This window comes from Halichoerus grypus, chromosome 10 (assembly GCF_964656455.1).
Source record: "Halichoerus grypus chromosome 10, mHalGry1.hap1.1, whole genome shotgun sequence".
NCBI lineage: Eukaryota > Metazoa > Chordata > Mammalia > Carnivora > Phocidae > Halichoerus > Halichoerus grypus.
In genome coordinates, this window is record NC_135721.1 from 80975509 (window position 1) to 80992277 (window position 16769).

Here is a 16769-nt window from a genome sequence, read left to right on the forward strand (position 1 = left end):
GGCCACTGGAAAAAGCCCAAGAGTCAGTAAGCACAAAGCAAGGTTCATCAGGCAGTATTAGCCAGAGCTCTGAGAAGGACCTTGAGTTCTCTCCTCTGGGTGCAGGTGCCATGTCCATTTTTGGTGTTGCAGTGCTGGCACTGAGATTGGACAGTGGCTGCAGTCCAGTGAAAACTACTGAGTTTTTGCTTAGCCAAACCAGGCTCAGAATTTAGGGGAATCTGTGAATTGAGGGTCCAATGAGCCAGTAAAATAGTTCACATGACTGAGTGGATGGCAAAACTTTCCTCAGAGAGATAGCTGCCTCTTTTTTTCTGTGAAGTCTGGATGTCTGTGGGGCCAGGCTGGCTGTTCTTGAACATATCATTTACATTTGATAATGTAGCAAGGTTTTGTGAGCCCTGTTCACATTTTCAGTCATAGAGTTTGAGTTGAGTCATCCAAAAATGGGATATTGGGCCAGAGATTTATAAGGCTTACATGGGTCAGTCATTCAGTTTTGACCACAGCTCTGTAGCAAGCTAATAGCTGCTTTTCAGAAGGGGTGTACCTGGTAACCCTGACAGGGAGACACTGAGTCAAAAACCCCAGAGGCACTTCCACATGGAGGCTGCCTCCCTTCCCCAGAAGCTCTCGTTAACAAAATCATCAGTCACAGAGACTTTTGGTTCCAAGTGGTTATTAGAGATATGGAGCCCCCAAGGTACCAAGCATGCCACCCTGCTGTGCAGCTTCCAGTGAAGTCTGTTGTTTCGCACTACACTCAAATGATATCGGTTTGTGGGTTAGCCAGTATAAAGGACCACGTCGAATGCCCAAATGAAGCATGTACTATCCCCAGCTTCCAAAGAGCAGAATAAGGCTTCCATTTTGGGAGAGGGAAGCAGAGACAGCAGTTTTTCCTTGACTTTCAGGAGGATTGAGCCCTGTGAATCTGTTTATTTGATTCACAGTTCCAAAAAACTTTGTTATCAAGCCCCCGACTCTTATTGGGATTTACCAGCCTTCTCTATTAGAAGGGATGTGTTACTCCCCATCAAGGCCATTGAAGTTGAGGCTTCTAACTGGCTAACCACCCAAATGCACATCATCCCTATAGTGAATGCTTTGGGGCACGAGAGGGTGAGGCATTTGCATTAAATCTTAACCCACCCACTGGTAGCAAATGGTAGAAGAGTTTGTCCCACTAGCACATTTTTATGTGAGGCTCTTTCTTATTGGGATGATGCCCTCTGGCGCTTGTAGGATGGGGAAGTACCAGCATACAACCCATCAGTTCCTACATAACATTCAGATGTAGAAACAGTAGTAGCTAAATCAACTGAGAGCACCCCTCCTGTAAGGTCGCTTTAGCTTCCTTCCTGCATGATGAACCATGTCCAGACTCTATCAATTGATGTGGGTGCTCTCTCCTTACAAGAGTCCAGGTAGGATGGCCATAAAAATTTGAGTCTCTCACTCTTGAGGTTCCCTAGCATATTCAGGTAGATACATATAGACTTATATATTCCTCTTGCAGAGAGGAGGACCTTCGCCCAAACCTTGGTCTTTTTTTTTTTTTTTTTTAAAGCATCTGGGTAGAGGGAATGGATGGGAAGAGAGGGAGCGGGAATGAGAAGGGAAAGAGCAGCTACATGCCAATAAACAAGGCTTTATATTACATTTTGTTCTGAGTGGAGTGGTGGCTGCTTGGAGCTGAACCAAATGAATGTCTAATGTTTCTGATCTTTTAAAAGCTCTAGATCCTCATTGCTGACACCAGCAATCCTGTGCAACACCAGCTGCACAAGATCTTTGAAAAGACAGTCCAGATCAAACACTGTAAGGGCCTCTGCCTGAAAGATGCACAGAAAAGTGAGAAATCCAAGCAGAATTGCCTCTCTTTCTTTCCTTTTCTTTTTTTTTTTTAAGTAATCTGTATACCCAACGTGGGGCTTGAACTCATGACCCCAAGATCAAGAGTCTCACGCTCCTCTGACTGAGCCAGTGAGGTACCCCAGAATTGCCTCTCAACACCTTATATCTTATGAACTTTCTAACACACTTCTTAGTTTTAGAAGGTTTTTTTGTAGATTACTTTTCCCCCTGGATTTAAAAAAATTTTTTATTGTTATGTTAATCACCATACATTACATCATTAGTTTTTGATGTAGTGTTCCATGATACATTGTTTGTGTATAACACCCAGTGCTCCATGCAGAATGTGCCCTCTTTAATACCCATCACAAGGCTAACCCATCTCCTCCAGCCCCCTCGCCTCTAGAACCCTCAGTTTGTTTTTCAGAGTCCATCGTCTCTCATGGTTCGACTCCCCCTCCGACTTCCACCCATTCATTCTTCCCCTCCTGCTATCTTCTTCTTCTTTTTTTTTTTTTTTTTTTTTTTAACATATATTGTATTATTTGTTTCAGAGGTACAGATCTGTGATTCAACAGTCTTGCACAATTCACTGCGCTCACCATAGCACATACCCTCCCCAATGTCTATCACCCAGCCACCCCATCCTTCCCACCCCCCACCACTCCAGCAAACCTCAGTTTGTTTCCTGAGATTAAGAATTCCTCATATCGGGCGCCTGGGTGGCTCAGTTGGTTAAGCAACTGCCTTCGGCTCAGGTCATGATCCTGGAGTCCCGGGATCGAGTCCCGCATCGGGCTCCCTGCTCAGCGAGGAGCCTGCTTCTCCCTCTGACCCTCCCCCCTCTCATGTACTCTCTCTCATTCTCGCTCTCTCAAATAAATAAATAAATCTTTAAAAAAAAAAAAAAGAATTCCTCATATCAGTGAGGTCATAGGATACATGTCTTTTTCTGATGGACTTATTTTGCTCAGCATAACACCCTCCAGTTCTATTCACGTCGTTGCAAATGGCAAGATCTCATTCCTTTTGATGGCTGCATAATATTCCATTGTATATATATATATATACCACATCTTCCTTATCCATTCATCTGTCGATGGACATCTTGGCTCTTTCCACAGTTTGGCTATTGTGGACATTGCTGCTATAAACATTGGGGTGCAGGTACCCCTTTGGATCCCTACATTTGTATCTTTAGGGGTAAATACCGAGTAGTGCAATTGCTGGGTTGTAGGATAGCTCTATTTTCAACTTTTTGAGGAACCTCCATACTGTTTTCCAGAGTGGCTGCACCAGCTTGCATTCCCACCAACAGTGTAGGAGGGTTCCCCTTTCTCTGCATCCCGCAAACATCTGTCGTTTCCTGACTTGTTAATTTTAGCCATTCTGACTGGTTTGAGGTGATATCTCATTGAGGTTTTGATTTGGATTTCCCTGATGCCGAGCGATATTGAGCACTTTTTCATGTGTCTGTTGGCCATTTGGATGTCTTCTTTGGAAAAATGTCTGTTCATGTCTTCTGCCCATTTCTTCATTGGATTCTTTGTTCTTTGGGTGTTGAGTTTGATAAGTTCTTTATAGATTTTGGATACTAGCCCTTTATCTGATATGTCACTTGCAAATATCTTCTCCCATTCTGTCAGTTGTCTTTTGGTTTTGTTGACTGTTTCCTTTGCTGTGCAAAAGCTTTTTATCTTGATGAAGTCCCAATAGTTCATTTTTGCCCTTGCTTCCCTTGCCTTTGGTGATGTTTCTAGGAAGAAGTTGCTGCGGCTGAGGTCGAAGAAGTTGCTGCCTGTGTTCTCCTTTAGGATTTTGATGGACTCCTGTCTCACATTTAGGTCTTTCAACCATTTGGAGTCTATTTTAGTGTGTGGTGCAAGGAAATGGTCCAGTTTCATTCTTCTGCAATTGGCTGTCCAATTTTCCCAACACCGTTTGTTGAAGAGACTGTCTTTTTTCCATTGGACATTCTTTCCTGCTTTGTCGAAGATCAGTTGACCATAGAGTTGAGGGTCCATTTCTGGGCTCTCTATTCTGTTCCATTGATCTATGTGCCTGTTTTTGTGCCAGTACCATACTGTCTTGATGATGACAGCTTTGTAATAGAGCTGGAAGTCTGGAATTGTGATGCCGCCAGCTTTGCTTTTCTTTTTCAACATTCCTCTGGCTATTTGGGGTCTTTTCTGGTTCCATACAAATTTTAAGATTATTTGTTCCATTTCTTTGAAAAAAGTGGATGGTATTTTGATAGGGATTGCATTGAATGTGTAGATTGCTCTAGGTAGCATTGACATCTTCACAATATTTGTTCTTCCAATCCATGAGCATGGAACATTTTCCATTTCTTTGTGTCTTCCTCAATTTCTTTCATGAGTACTTTATAGTTTTCTGAGTACAGATCCTTTGCCTCTTTGGTTAGATTTATTCCTAGGTATCTTATGGTTTTGGGTGCAATTGTAAATGGGATCGACTCCTTAATTTCTCTTTCTTCTGTCTTGTTGTTGGTGTATAGGAATGCCACTGATTTCTGTGCATTGATTTTATATCCTGCCACTTGACTGAATTCCTGTATGAGTTCTGGCAGTTTTGGGGTGGAGTCTTTTGGGTTTTCCACATAACGTATCATATCATCTGCAAAGAGTGAGAATTTGACTTCTTCTTTGCCGATTTGGATGCCTTTGATTTCTTTTTGTTTTCTGATTGCTGTGGCTAGGACTTCTAATACTATGCTGAATAGCAATGGTGATAGTGGACATCCCTGCCACGTTCCTGACCTTAGGGGGAAAGCTCTCAGTTTTTCCCCATTGAGGATGACATTCCCTGTAGGTTTTTCATAGATGGCTTTTATGATATTGAGGTATGTACCCTCTATGCCTATACTCTGAAGAGTTTTGATCAAGAAAGGATGCTGTACTTTGTCAAATGCTTTTTCTGTATCTATTGAGAGGATCATATCATTCTTATTCTTTCTTTTGTTAATGTATTGTATCACGTTGATTGATTTGCAGATGTTGAACCAACCTTGCAGCCCAGGGATAAATCCCACTTGGTCATGGTGAATAATCCTTTTAATGTGCTGTTGGATCCTATTGGCTAGTATTTTGGTGAGAATTTTTGCATCCATGTTCATCAGGGATATTGGTCTGTAATTCTCCTTTTTGATGGGGTCTTTGTCTGGTTTGGGGATCAAGGTAATGGTGGCCTCATAAAATGAGTTTGGAGGTTTTCCTTCCATTTCTCTTTTATGGAACAGTTTCAGAAGAATAGTTATTAATTCTTCTTGAAATGTTTGATAGAATTCCCCTGGGAAGCCCTCTGGCCCTGGGATTTTGTTTGTTGGGAGATTTTTGATGACTGCTTCAATTTCCTTAGTGGTTATAGGTCTGTTCAGGTTTTCTATTTCTTCCTGGTTCAGTTTTGGTAGTTGATACATCTCTAGGAATGCATCCATTTCTTCCAGGTTATCTAATTTGCTGGCATAGAGTTGCTCATAATATGTTCTTATAATTGTTTGTATTTCTTTGGTGTTGGTTGTGATGTCTCCTCTTTCATTCATGATTTTGTTGATTTGGGTCATTTCTCTTTTCTTTTTGATAAGTCTGGCCAGGGGTTTATTAATCTTGTCATTCTTTCAAAGAACCAGTTCCTAGTTTCGTTGATCTGTTCTACTGTTCTTTTGGTTTCTATTTCATTGATTTCTGCTCTGATCTTTATTATTTCTCTTCTCCTGCTGGGTTTAGGCTTTATTTGCTGTTCTTTCTCCAGCTCCTTTAGGTGTAGGGTTAGGTTGTGTACTTGAGACCTTTCTTGTTTCTTGAGAAAGGCTTGTATTGCTATATACTTTCCTCTTAGGACTGCCTTTGCTGCATCCCAAAGATTTTGAATAGTTGTGTTTTCATTTTCATTGGTATCCATGAATTTTTTTAATTCTTCTTTAATTTCCTGGTTGACCCATTCATTCTTTAGTAGGATGTTCTTTAGTCTCCATGTATTTGAGTTCTTTCTGACTTTCCTCTTGTGATTGAGTTCTAGTTGCAAAGCATTGTGGTCTGAAAATAGGCAGGGAATGATCCCAATCTTTTGGTACCGGTTGAGACCTGATTTGTGACCTAGGATTGATTGATTCTGGGGAATGTTCCATGGGCACTAGCGAAGAATGTGTATTCTGTTGCTTTGGGATGGAATGTTCTGAATATATCTGTGAAGTCCATTTGGTCCAGTGTGTCATTTAAAGTCTTTATTTCCTTGTTGATCTTTTGCTTAGATGATCTGTCCATTTCAGTGAGGGGGGGTGTTAAAGTCCCCCACTATTATTGTATTGTTGTCGATGTGTTTCTTTGCTTCTGTTATTAATTGCCTTATATAACTGGCTGCTCCCATGTTAGGGGCATAGATATTTACAATTGTTAGATCTTCTTGTTCGATAGGCCCTTTAAGTAGGATATAGTGTCCTTCCTCATCTCTTATTACAGTCTTTGGTTTAAAATCTGATTTGTCTGCTATAAGGATTGCCACCCCAGCTTTCTTTTGGTGTCCATTAGCATAGTAAATGGTTTTCCACCCCCTCACTTTCAATCTGGAGGTGTCTTTGGGTCTAAAATGAGTCTCTTGCAGACAGCATATCGATGGGTCTTGCTTTTTAATCCAATCTGATAGCCTGTGTCTTTTGATTGGGGCATTTAGCCCATTTACATTCAGGGTAACTATTGAAAGATAGGAATTTAGTGCCATTGTATTGCCTGTAAGGTGACTGTTACTGTATATTGTCTGTGTTCCTTTCTGGTCTATGTTGCTTTTAGGCTGTCTCTTTGCTTAGAGGACCCCTTTCAATATTTCTTGTAGGGCTGGTTTCGTGTTTGCAAATTCCTTTAGTTTTTGTTGGTCCTGGAAGCTTTTTATCTCTCCTTCTATTTTCAATGACAGCCTAGCTGGATATAGTATTCTTGGCTGCATATTTTTCTCGTTTAGTGCTCTGATATATCCTGCCAGTCCTTTCTGGCCTGCCAGGTCTCTGTGGATAGGTCTGTTGCCAATCTAATGTTTCTTCCATTGTAGGTTACATATCTCTTCTCCTGACCTGCTTTCAGGATTTTCTCTTTGTCTCTGAGATTCGTAAGTTTTACTATTAGATGTCGGGGTGTTGACCATTTTTATTGATTTTTGAGTGGGGTTCTCTGTGCCTCCTGGATTTTGATGCCTGTTTCCTTCCCCAAATTAGGGAAGTTCTCTGCTATAATTTGCTCCAATATACCTTCTGCCCCTCCCTCTCTTTCTTGTTTTTCTGGGATCCCAATTATTCTAATGTTGTTTCATCTTATTGTATCACTTATCTCTTGAATTCTGCCCTCGTGATCCAGTAGTTGTTTATCTCTTTTTTCTCAGCTTCTTTATTTTCCATCATTTGGTCTTCTATATCACTGATTCTCTCTCTTCTGCCTCATTTATCCTAGCAGTTAGCGCCCCCATTTTTGATTGCACCTCATTAATAGCCTTTTTTATTTCGACTTGGTTAGATTTTAGTTCTTTTATTTCTCCAGAAAGTGTTTCTCTAATAACTTCCATGCTTTTTTCAAGCCTAGCTAGTATCTTAAAGTGATCATTCTGAACCCTAGATCCTACATCGTACTAATGTCCGTATTGAGTAGGTCCCTGGTAGTAGGTACTACCTCTTGTTCTTTTTGTTGAGGTGATTTTTTTCCCATCTTGTCATTTTGTCCATAGGAGAATAGATTAATGAGAGAACAAAATGCTAACAGGGTAACAATGTCCCCAGAATATATACTCTAAACAAATCAGAAGAGACCTGAAACCGGGGAAAAGAAAGGGAAGGAAAGAAAAAAGAAAAAGAAAAAAAAATAAAAAGAAAAAGATAAAAACAAAGAAAAACAAAACAAAACAAAAAAAACAGAATATGATCATATATGATCAGGCTGGTGCATAGATCCGTGCCACACACTAGATTTTGGGTGTATTTTGGTCTGTTAGAAGAAAGTGCCTCCCAAAATTTAACGAAAGAAAAACATATATATGTACAAAAATAAGGGTTGATATGATGAAGGGATGGAATATGACTGTAAAGATGAAAATTATAAAAAATTTTATAAAAGGAATTGTTAAGAAGTTGTTTGAAAAGAGAAAGAAGAGGATTTAAGAAAAAGAGAAAAAAAAAAGGGAGAGATTGTGATCAGGCAGGAGAGTGGAACAAAACCATACAGTAGAGATTTAGGGTATATTTTGATCTGTTAGAAAAAACTATCTCAAAATTTTAAAGAGAGAACAACTTATATATATATGCCAAAAATAAGGGTAACTACTATGAAGGGATAGAATATGACTCTAAAAATGAAAAATAAAAATGTTTTTTAAAAAAGGGATTGATAAGATGTTGGTTGAAAAAGGGGAAAAGAAAAATTCAAAAAAGAAAAAGAAGACAGTTAAAAAAAAATTAACTTTGAAAGACTAAAGAATCATGGTAAAAAAGCCATGGATTCTTTTTTTTTTTTTTTAAAGATTTTATTTTTTCATTTGAGAGAGAATGAGATAGAGAGAGAGCATGAGAGGGGGGAGAGTCAGAGGGAGAAGCAGACTCCCTGCCGGGCAGGGAGCCCGATGCGGGACTCGATCCCGGGACTCCAGGATCATGACCTGAGCCGAAGGCAGTCGCTTAACCAACTGAGCCACCCAGGCGCCCCAAAGCCATGGATTCTATGTGCATTATTCCCCTAGCACTGGATGTCTGCCATTCTCATTGATTAGTAAACTTGGTCTTGGCTGGCTGTTCTCGCTGATCTTCTGGGGGAGGGGCCTGTTGCGGTGGTTCCCAGATGTCTTTGCTGGAGGCGGAATTGCCCGTCTCTTGCTGGTCCGGGCTAAGTAATCTGCTCGGATTTGCTCTCGGGATCTTTTGTTCCCTGCAAGCTTTACGTACAGCTTTGGAGGCTGAGAGTGAAAATGGCGGCCTCCCAATCTCTGCCCTGGAGGAGCCGAGAACTCGGGGTCCCGCTCCTCAGTGAGCCCCCAGAGAAAAGCAGTCAATCACTCCCGTCTTCCTGGTCTCCGGCCGCACTCCGTGCTCACCTGGCCTGTGACCGACTGTTTCTATCTTTGGCATCCGACTCGGTGTGGAGTCTTCAAACCCAGCAGATCCCTGAGGTGCGCTCCTGTGCTGCTCCTCCTGGGGGAGGAAGGGGAGTCTCCCCGGATCTGCCACTTGTTGGGTGTCTGCTGGAGGAGCAGTGGCCCGACTGTGCCGTGGATCACGGTTTATGGCAACCCTGAGCTGAGAGCCCGCACCTCGGTCTGTCTCTGCAGCCAGCTTCCCCGCTCTGATACCTGGGAGCTCTGCCGCACTCAGGCACCCCCGTTCTTTCTGTGACCCCGAGGGTCCTGAGACCACACTGTCCCATGAGGGTTCCATCCCCCGCTTAGCCACTGGAGTGACGTCCTCAGTGGAGCAGACTTCTAAAAGTTCTGATTTTGTGCTCTGCTGCTCTATCACTTGCCAGAAGTGGCAGAAGGAGCCCCCGCCGTATATCCTCCCGAATATCACCTCGGATTCACTTCTCCGCATGTTCTACCTTCCAGAAAGTGGTCGCTTTTGTGTTCAGAGAGTTGTTGCTATTCTTTTCTTCGATCTCCTGTTGAGTTTGTAGGCGTTCAGAATGGTTTGATCCCTATCCAGCTAAATTCCTGAGACCAGATGAAATCCAGGTCTCCTACTCCTCCGCCATCTTGCTCTGCCCCCGGGTTTCCAGATATTCTTAACTCCATAGTAAAGACATATTTAGATTTTAGAAAGATTATCTTTTATATTTCACATTCTTTGGGCTGATGAGTTCATGTATTTAAGACATATATTAGCATAATGAGACTATGACCAGTTTAATGATGTGTTTCTTTCCAGTTGTACAGGTTACTCAGGTTCATTAGTGAACATCTGGAAAATACAGGAAAATCTCAAAAAGAAAATAAAAATCACCTTGAACGTATAATAGAAATAGAAAATAGGGGCATTGTCTTCGTGTTTGTCAATAATACGTGGTATGTTACTGGGCACATTGAATGCTAGATGGAGACTGCTTTGTCTCAATCAGCACTAGTCACATAATATAATTTGAGGGTATTGAAAGGCCCTACCTAAGTAAATAGATCTTCTTCACCAGTTGCCATAGTGCCACCATTTCCTTCTTATGTGGTTTAGATGACAAAGGTGGGGCATTATTTCCAGAAGGGCCTCATTACAATACACTTGTTATTAGGGTTCTGAGTGACATCTGATCTTTTTTTTGTTAATACATTAGCAAGTTTTAGTTCAAGAAATTAGTTCTTGGCTTATTAGAGCCTCAGCTGTATTTGTTAAAGTAAGTATGAATCTTGCGTACTTATTTATAAATGGGCATAAGAAACCAAGGCCTGAGTTTAAGGTATTGTTCAAAGGCCATAAAATGGCTAGTGGCAGAATCGGGACCATAACTGAGGATTCTTTTTTTTTAATTAGAAAAAATTATTTATTTTTAAAATTCCAGTATAATTAATGTGCAGTGTTGTATTAGTTTCAAGTGTGCAATATAGTGATTCAACCATTACTCAGTGCTCATCATAATAAGTGTACTCTTACTTCCCATCCTCTATTTCACCCATCCCCCCACCTCCCTTCTGGTAACCATCTGTTCTCTATAGTTAAGAGTCTGTTTTTGTCTCTTTTTTTCTTCGATCATTCGTTTTGTTTCTTAAATTCCACATATAAGTGACATCACATGATATTTGTTGTCTTTCTCTGACTGGCTTATTTCACTTCACATTATACTCTCTAGACCCATCCAAGTTGTTGCAAATGGTAAGATTTCATTCCTTTTTTATGGCTGAGTAATATTACTGTGGGTGTGTGTGTGTGTCACATCTTTTTTTTTTTTTTTTGAAAGATTTTATTTATTTGAGAGAGTGAGAGAGCACAAGCAGGGGGAACAGGAGAAGGAGGGGAAGAAGCAGGCTCCTGCTGAGCAGGGAGCCCAGTACGGGGCTCAATCCCAGGACCCTGGGATCATGATCTGAGCTGAAGGCAGATGCTTAACCATCTGAGCCATCCAGGCACCCCATATATACCACATCTTTGTCCATCTGTGGATAGACACTTGGGCTGCTTTATTGTCTCACAGTTCTGGAAGCCAGAAATCCAAAATTAAGGTGTTTACAAGGTTAGTTTCTTCAGAGGGCCATGAGGGAAGGATGTATCCGGGCCTTTTTCCTTGATTTGTAGATGGGCAGCTTCTCCCTTTGTCTTTTCACATTGTCTTCCCTCTATGTATGTCTTTGCAGCCAAATTTCCCCCTTTTATAAGGACACCAGTCATGATCAAATTACTCTAACCGTATCTTACATGACCTGAGCCAATAAGTGTCTCCTCATCTGTGGAAAGAATAGAATTAAGATAACATGGTTTCAGAATTTCTAACCCATACTACTGTGAGAAATAAACCTACTATATAGACTTTAAAATTTGCTTCTTTTGTTTGAGGGTACATAGACAAAATATTATGTTCAAAAGTTACTTGGGTCACTTCATCAGTGTGGTTTTGTTATTCATTTGAGATACGGTTAGAGTAATTTGTTTCTATTACATTTTTAATTTCCCATCCATGTGAAACGTTAACATAGTTTTGAAAGTCAGGACTCTTAAAAAAAGGCATACTCAGTGCAATAGTTAATTTTATGTGTCAACTTGATTAGATTATGGGATGCCCAGATATTTGGCTAAAAGTTGTTTCTGACTGTGTCTGTGAGGATGTTTCCAAATGAAATCACCATTTGAATTGGTGGACTGAGTAAAGCACTTTGCCCTCCCTGATGTGGGTAGACATCTTCCAATCTGTTGAGGGCCTGAATAGAATAACAAGGCTTAGGAAAGAAGATTTCAACCCTTCCTGCCTGACTGCTTGAGCGCGGCACTGATCTCCTGGCCCTGCACTCCTGGTTCCCAGGCCTTTAAACCCAGACTGGAATCTCTACCATCATCTATCCTATTAACATCTGGCATTACTGGGGTACGTTTGTTACTATTGATGAACTGATATTGATACATTATTATTAACTAAAGACCATAGTTTATATTAAGGTTCACTCTTTGTGTTGTACATTCAATGAATTTTGACAAGTGTATAATGAAATTCATCTACCATTACAGTGTCATACAGAACAGTTTCACTGCCTTTTTTTTTTTTTAAGATTTTTATTTATTCATGAGAGACAGAGAGAGAGAGAGAGGCAGAGGCAGCGAGAGAAGCAGGCTCCCCGCGGAGCAGGGACCCCGATGTGGGACTCAATCCCAGGATCCTGGGATCATGACCTGAGCCGAAGGTAGACGCTTAACTGACTGAGCCACCCAGGCGTCCCTCACTGCCTTAATAATCCCTTGTGCTCCATCTATTTCTCTCTCCTCTCTAGAGTATGTGACTCTTGATCTCGGGTGGTAGGTTCATGACCTATGTTGGGTGTAGAGATTACTTAAAAATGAAATCTTTTATTAAAGATTTTTTTTTTTTTTGAGGGAGAGGGAGAAGCAGGTTCCCCGCTGAGCAGGGAGCCCTAGGCAGGGCTCAATCCCAGGACCCTGAGATCATGACCTGAGCTGAAGGCAGACGCTTAACCGACTGAGCCACCCAGGTGCCCCCAAAATAAAATCTTTAAAAACAATAGCACACTCTACTGACTGAGCCAGCCAGGTAACCAGTCATGGCTTAACTGGGGAAAGGAATCAGCCATCACTATAGAAATGAGATTGTCTACCCTGTGGAGACTGAGAAGCTGAGGGCCTCTGACAATACTGTAATAATATTTGGGCCTAGAATGTTGCTACTTCCAGTAGCAGGGATTGGGCCATAATTTGTGACCTTCAGAGTTAACTGACTGTGTTAGGAACACACTGTAATCTGTGCAAACTGACCTGCCTTCTATGCTTCATGTGTTTTCCTTAGGGTTTTCTCCTTTTTTAACTTTGAGATTTTTCCTTAACCCTTTGTAGTCTTTTTAAAACAAGGCTTGTCTCAGCTATAATCAGGAGAAGCAAAGGAGGAATTTTTGGCAAGCAGTTGAACCAGACTATGAAGGGAAGGGGCAAGTCCCTGGAGCATTTTAGTTGTGGCAGTGGGAAGCAGAGTGAGAGATCCTCATGGGAAAAGGGGGACCCAGGGTAGAGAATTGGGGCTCTTGGTCAGTTTCTTTTTGGTTTTTGGAGAATCTCATTCCAGGGCTAAAGGCATGGAAATTTTATGTTTTATTAAGTGAAGCCACATTCATTTGTATCTTTGCTTCTATATGACTTACTTTTCTGGACCTTTATTTTTCAGTCCCTTTCAGGCCCTTTATCTTTCAGAAAACTAGGTTCAGGTAGTTTTATGGGTTGTCAATCTCCCTTTTAAAAGGGTCCCAGCCAGGCACCCCTATAGTGAACAGCTTTTATTTATTTTTATTTTTCTTTTTTTTAAAATTTTTTATTGTTATGTTAATCCCCATACATTACATCATGAGTTTTAGATATAGTGTTCCATGATTCATTGTTTGTGCATAACACCCAGTGCTCCATGCAGAACGTGCCCTCCTCAATACCCATCACCTGGCTAACCCATCCTCCCACACCCCTCCCCTCTAGAACCCTCAGTTTGTTTTTCAGAGTCCACCGTCTCTCGTGGTTCGTCTACCCCTCCAATTTCCCCCCCTTCATTCTTCCCCTCCTGCTACATTCTTTTTTTTTTTTCTTTCTTAACATATATTGCATTATTTGTTTCAGAGGTACAGATCTGAGATTCAACAGTCTTGCACAATTCACAGCACTTACCAGAGCACATACCCTCCCCAGTGTCTATCACTCAGTCACCCCATCCCTCCCACCCCACCCCCCACTCCAGCAACCCTCAGCTTGTTTCCTGAGATTAAGAATTCCTCATATCAGTGAGGTCATATGATACATGTCTTTCTCTGTTTGACTTATTTCGCTCAGCATAATACCCTCCAGTTCCATCCACGTCGTTGCAAATGGCAAGATCTCATTCCTTTTGATGGCTGCATAATATTCCATTGTATATATATATACCACATCTTCTTTATCCATTCGTCTGTTGATGGACATCTTGGCTCTTTCCACAGTTTGGCTATTGTGGACATTGCTGCTATAAACATCGGGGTGCACGTACCCTTTCGGATCCCTATTTTTGTATCTTTGGGGTAAATACCCAGTAGTGCCATTGCTGGATCATATGGTAGCTCTATTTTCAACTTTTTGAGGAGCCTCCATACTGTTTTCCAGAGTGGCTGCACCAGCTTGCATTCCCACCAACAGTGTAGGAGGGAGTGAACAGCTTTTAAAAGATAGAGATAGTGTCTCTTTCTGAAGAAGATGTCAGGCATGTTTACTGACCGTTATAAAGAATTGAGGCTTTTTAAGCTCAGGTCCTCACTGGTATTATAGCCCATGGGTAGGAATTTGTCTTTATACTGCCCTATGAGAGTTGGGGGTTTAGAGAAACACTGATACTCTGGCTATTGCTATTGTCGTGAATTTAAAAAGTCCTTGGACTCTGACCTAGGAGTCTAGTGTCTTCTGTCAGCATCCATAAAACTGTGGCAGGCTTACTTAGTAAGCTTGTGAGTAGGGTAAAATCACAAACCCTCAGTTCTTGACATATGGCATTCAGATCCTTTCTGCCTCAGTCTAACTTCAGTCTAACAGACACTGGTATCATGCAGGCTTCAATCACCTCTGCACAGGTACAGCCTGATGGCACGTTGCCAGGCCTGTGCTGTTGTACTTCTCACTTTGTGCCCTAGGGGTTCTCCACAACCCCTTTGTGGTGAGAACCTGCTCAGCACATAGGCATGCAGAGGTGGGTAGTGCAGGAAAGCAAACACCCATGGAACCATACAGGATGGTTCCATACAGAAGGATGATATTTTCATTTACTGAACTGGCAAAGACTGTGGGAAGAGCAGGATTGGGGGAAGATCAGGAATTTTGTTAATTAGTTGAGTAATTGTGTGCTATATACTATTGGATGATCCAAAGATAAATGAAATATAGTCTCTTCTCTCAAGAAAAAGTAGGGAAAATAGAAACCATCCAGAAACATCAGTAATTGTGTAGGATATTTGTAGGTGCCATTGAAATCCAAAGGGAGAGGTCACGAGGGCAGTTGGATATGTAAGTCTCAAGTATGGGGGGATATCCTGACTCCTACTGGAAAATAGGTTGAGAGCATTTATAGTTTGATTTCAATCAAGTAAGAGGCAAGGTCTTCTGCTTCCAGTAAATTTGAGCCTTGAAAATAGTGGAACATGTTTGCAACAGTTGCTGAAAGAAGTTTGATAGGAGTTTATAAGTGAGGAATGAAAGGACTACAAAGAGGCAGTGAGTTTTCAACTGAAATTAGAAGAAAGTCATGAGTCTGACAATAATTTTTATAATTTCTATCTAGCAAGTCTTACTCAAAATAGGAGGGGAAAATGGATAGTGGAGTCAAGACAAGGGAGAACTGTACAATTTTATAGTTTCATAAAGTGGGCCTGGAAAACAGTAAAGGAAGGGGATTTCAGCATGGTGATTAAGGTATACCTTTGGAAGGCCAAACCATAGAGCCCAAGTTAGGTAATGAAACCAAATGGAGATGAGGATAGGGAAAGAAAGAGGGATTCATACAATTGATATGCAAAGAAAGCAAAGAGGGGGTTTCTTAAGAGTGTGGGAATAATAAATGTTGAAAAGAACACTGATCTCAGAAGACAAATCTCAAGATTTGGGATGTTGGCGTGGGGTAGAAGTGGAAACAAATTTAGAGAAGTCATATAGCTTGCCTAAAGTCACAAAATTTATAAACAGAAGACCTAGGATTAAAACCCAGTTTAACTCCAGAACCTGTATTAAGGGTTATATATATTTATTTTAACTTTTATTATGTAAACTTTTAAACATATATAAGGCATGAATGTTCATGTACCCCCATCACCCAGCTTAAACAATTATCAGCTCATGACTGGTCTTGTTTCATCTGTTTTTCTCCATTTACCTACACATGCCTTTTTTTGGGTAATATTTTAGAGCAAATTATAGATATGATCATTTCTGTCCTAAATACTTCAGTGTTTCAAGGCCTATACTCTTTAAGGTTATTGTTCCTATTTCACAGATGAGGACACGGGATCAGAGAAGATTAAATAAGTTGCTCAAAGCTATGGAGTAGTAAAGTCGTTCAGAGACAAAGTTAGTTTAGTTATTATCTGAATCATCACCTCTTTTCCTTGATTGCTCTTCCCCAGGTTGGTGTGGCCTAGGAAAGCACAAGTTCCATATCCAGTATTTTAGGGATCTTTGAGCTAAGATTAAGTACATTCATGTGCACAGGCTCAAAATAAAGGAAAAAAGCAAGCATTTCAACTTTTATTAGTTTGGAACTTCTGTTAGGAGCAAGGGATTCAAACTTTTAAAATGTTATCGGTCTGCTTTATCACAGCTTGTCTTTATTAAAAGGTAGGAAAACTTATTATCCTGATTCTACGTGTATAACTTTAGTATAAAACAAACTGCATCCATGTTAGGTCCTATATACTTTTAAAATATATTGGTTTCATTTGTAATTATAATGATTCCTAATAAGATCAAGAACCGTCCCACTTGCAGCCATGAAGGTCCCTACCATGTCTGTCTTGTTTAATGTTTCTTCATACCTGGGATGGCCTCACACCGTGTAATGCACATAGTTGATTCTCAAATATTTGTCCATTAAGTGTACTTTATCTAATCCTAAGAAGAGACTTTGGTAATTATTGTGACATCTTCCTATCTAAAATTGTGTGTGGTATTTAGACATTGTGTATGATTTTAAAATTTGGACGAAAAGAAAAAAGCATTTCTGAAGAACTGG

General features: G+C 40.8%; 1 long non-coding RNA gene across 5 annotated transcripts in view; it reads left to right on the forward strand.

Annotated features, from left to right (window-relative positions):
- Positions 1 to 16769, forward strand: part of LOC118553433 (uncharacterized) — a 254539-nt gene that overhangs the window by 3993 nt on the left and 233777 nt on the right. For all 5 annotated transcript variants that reach the window (XR_013441882.1, XR_013441883.1, XR_013441881.1 and 2 more), the window contains exon 2: positions 1743 to 1854. This is a non-coding gene — a long non-coding RNA (uncharacterized LOC118553433). The remainder of the gene's footprint in view (positions 1 to 1742; positions 1855 to 16769) is intronic.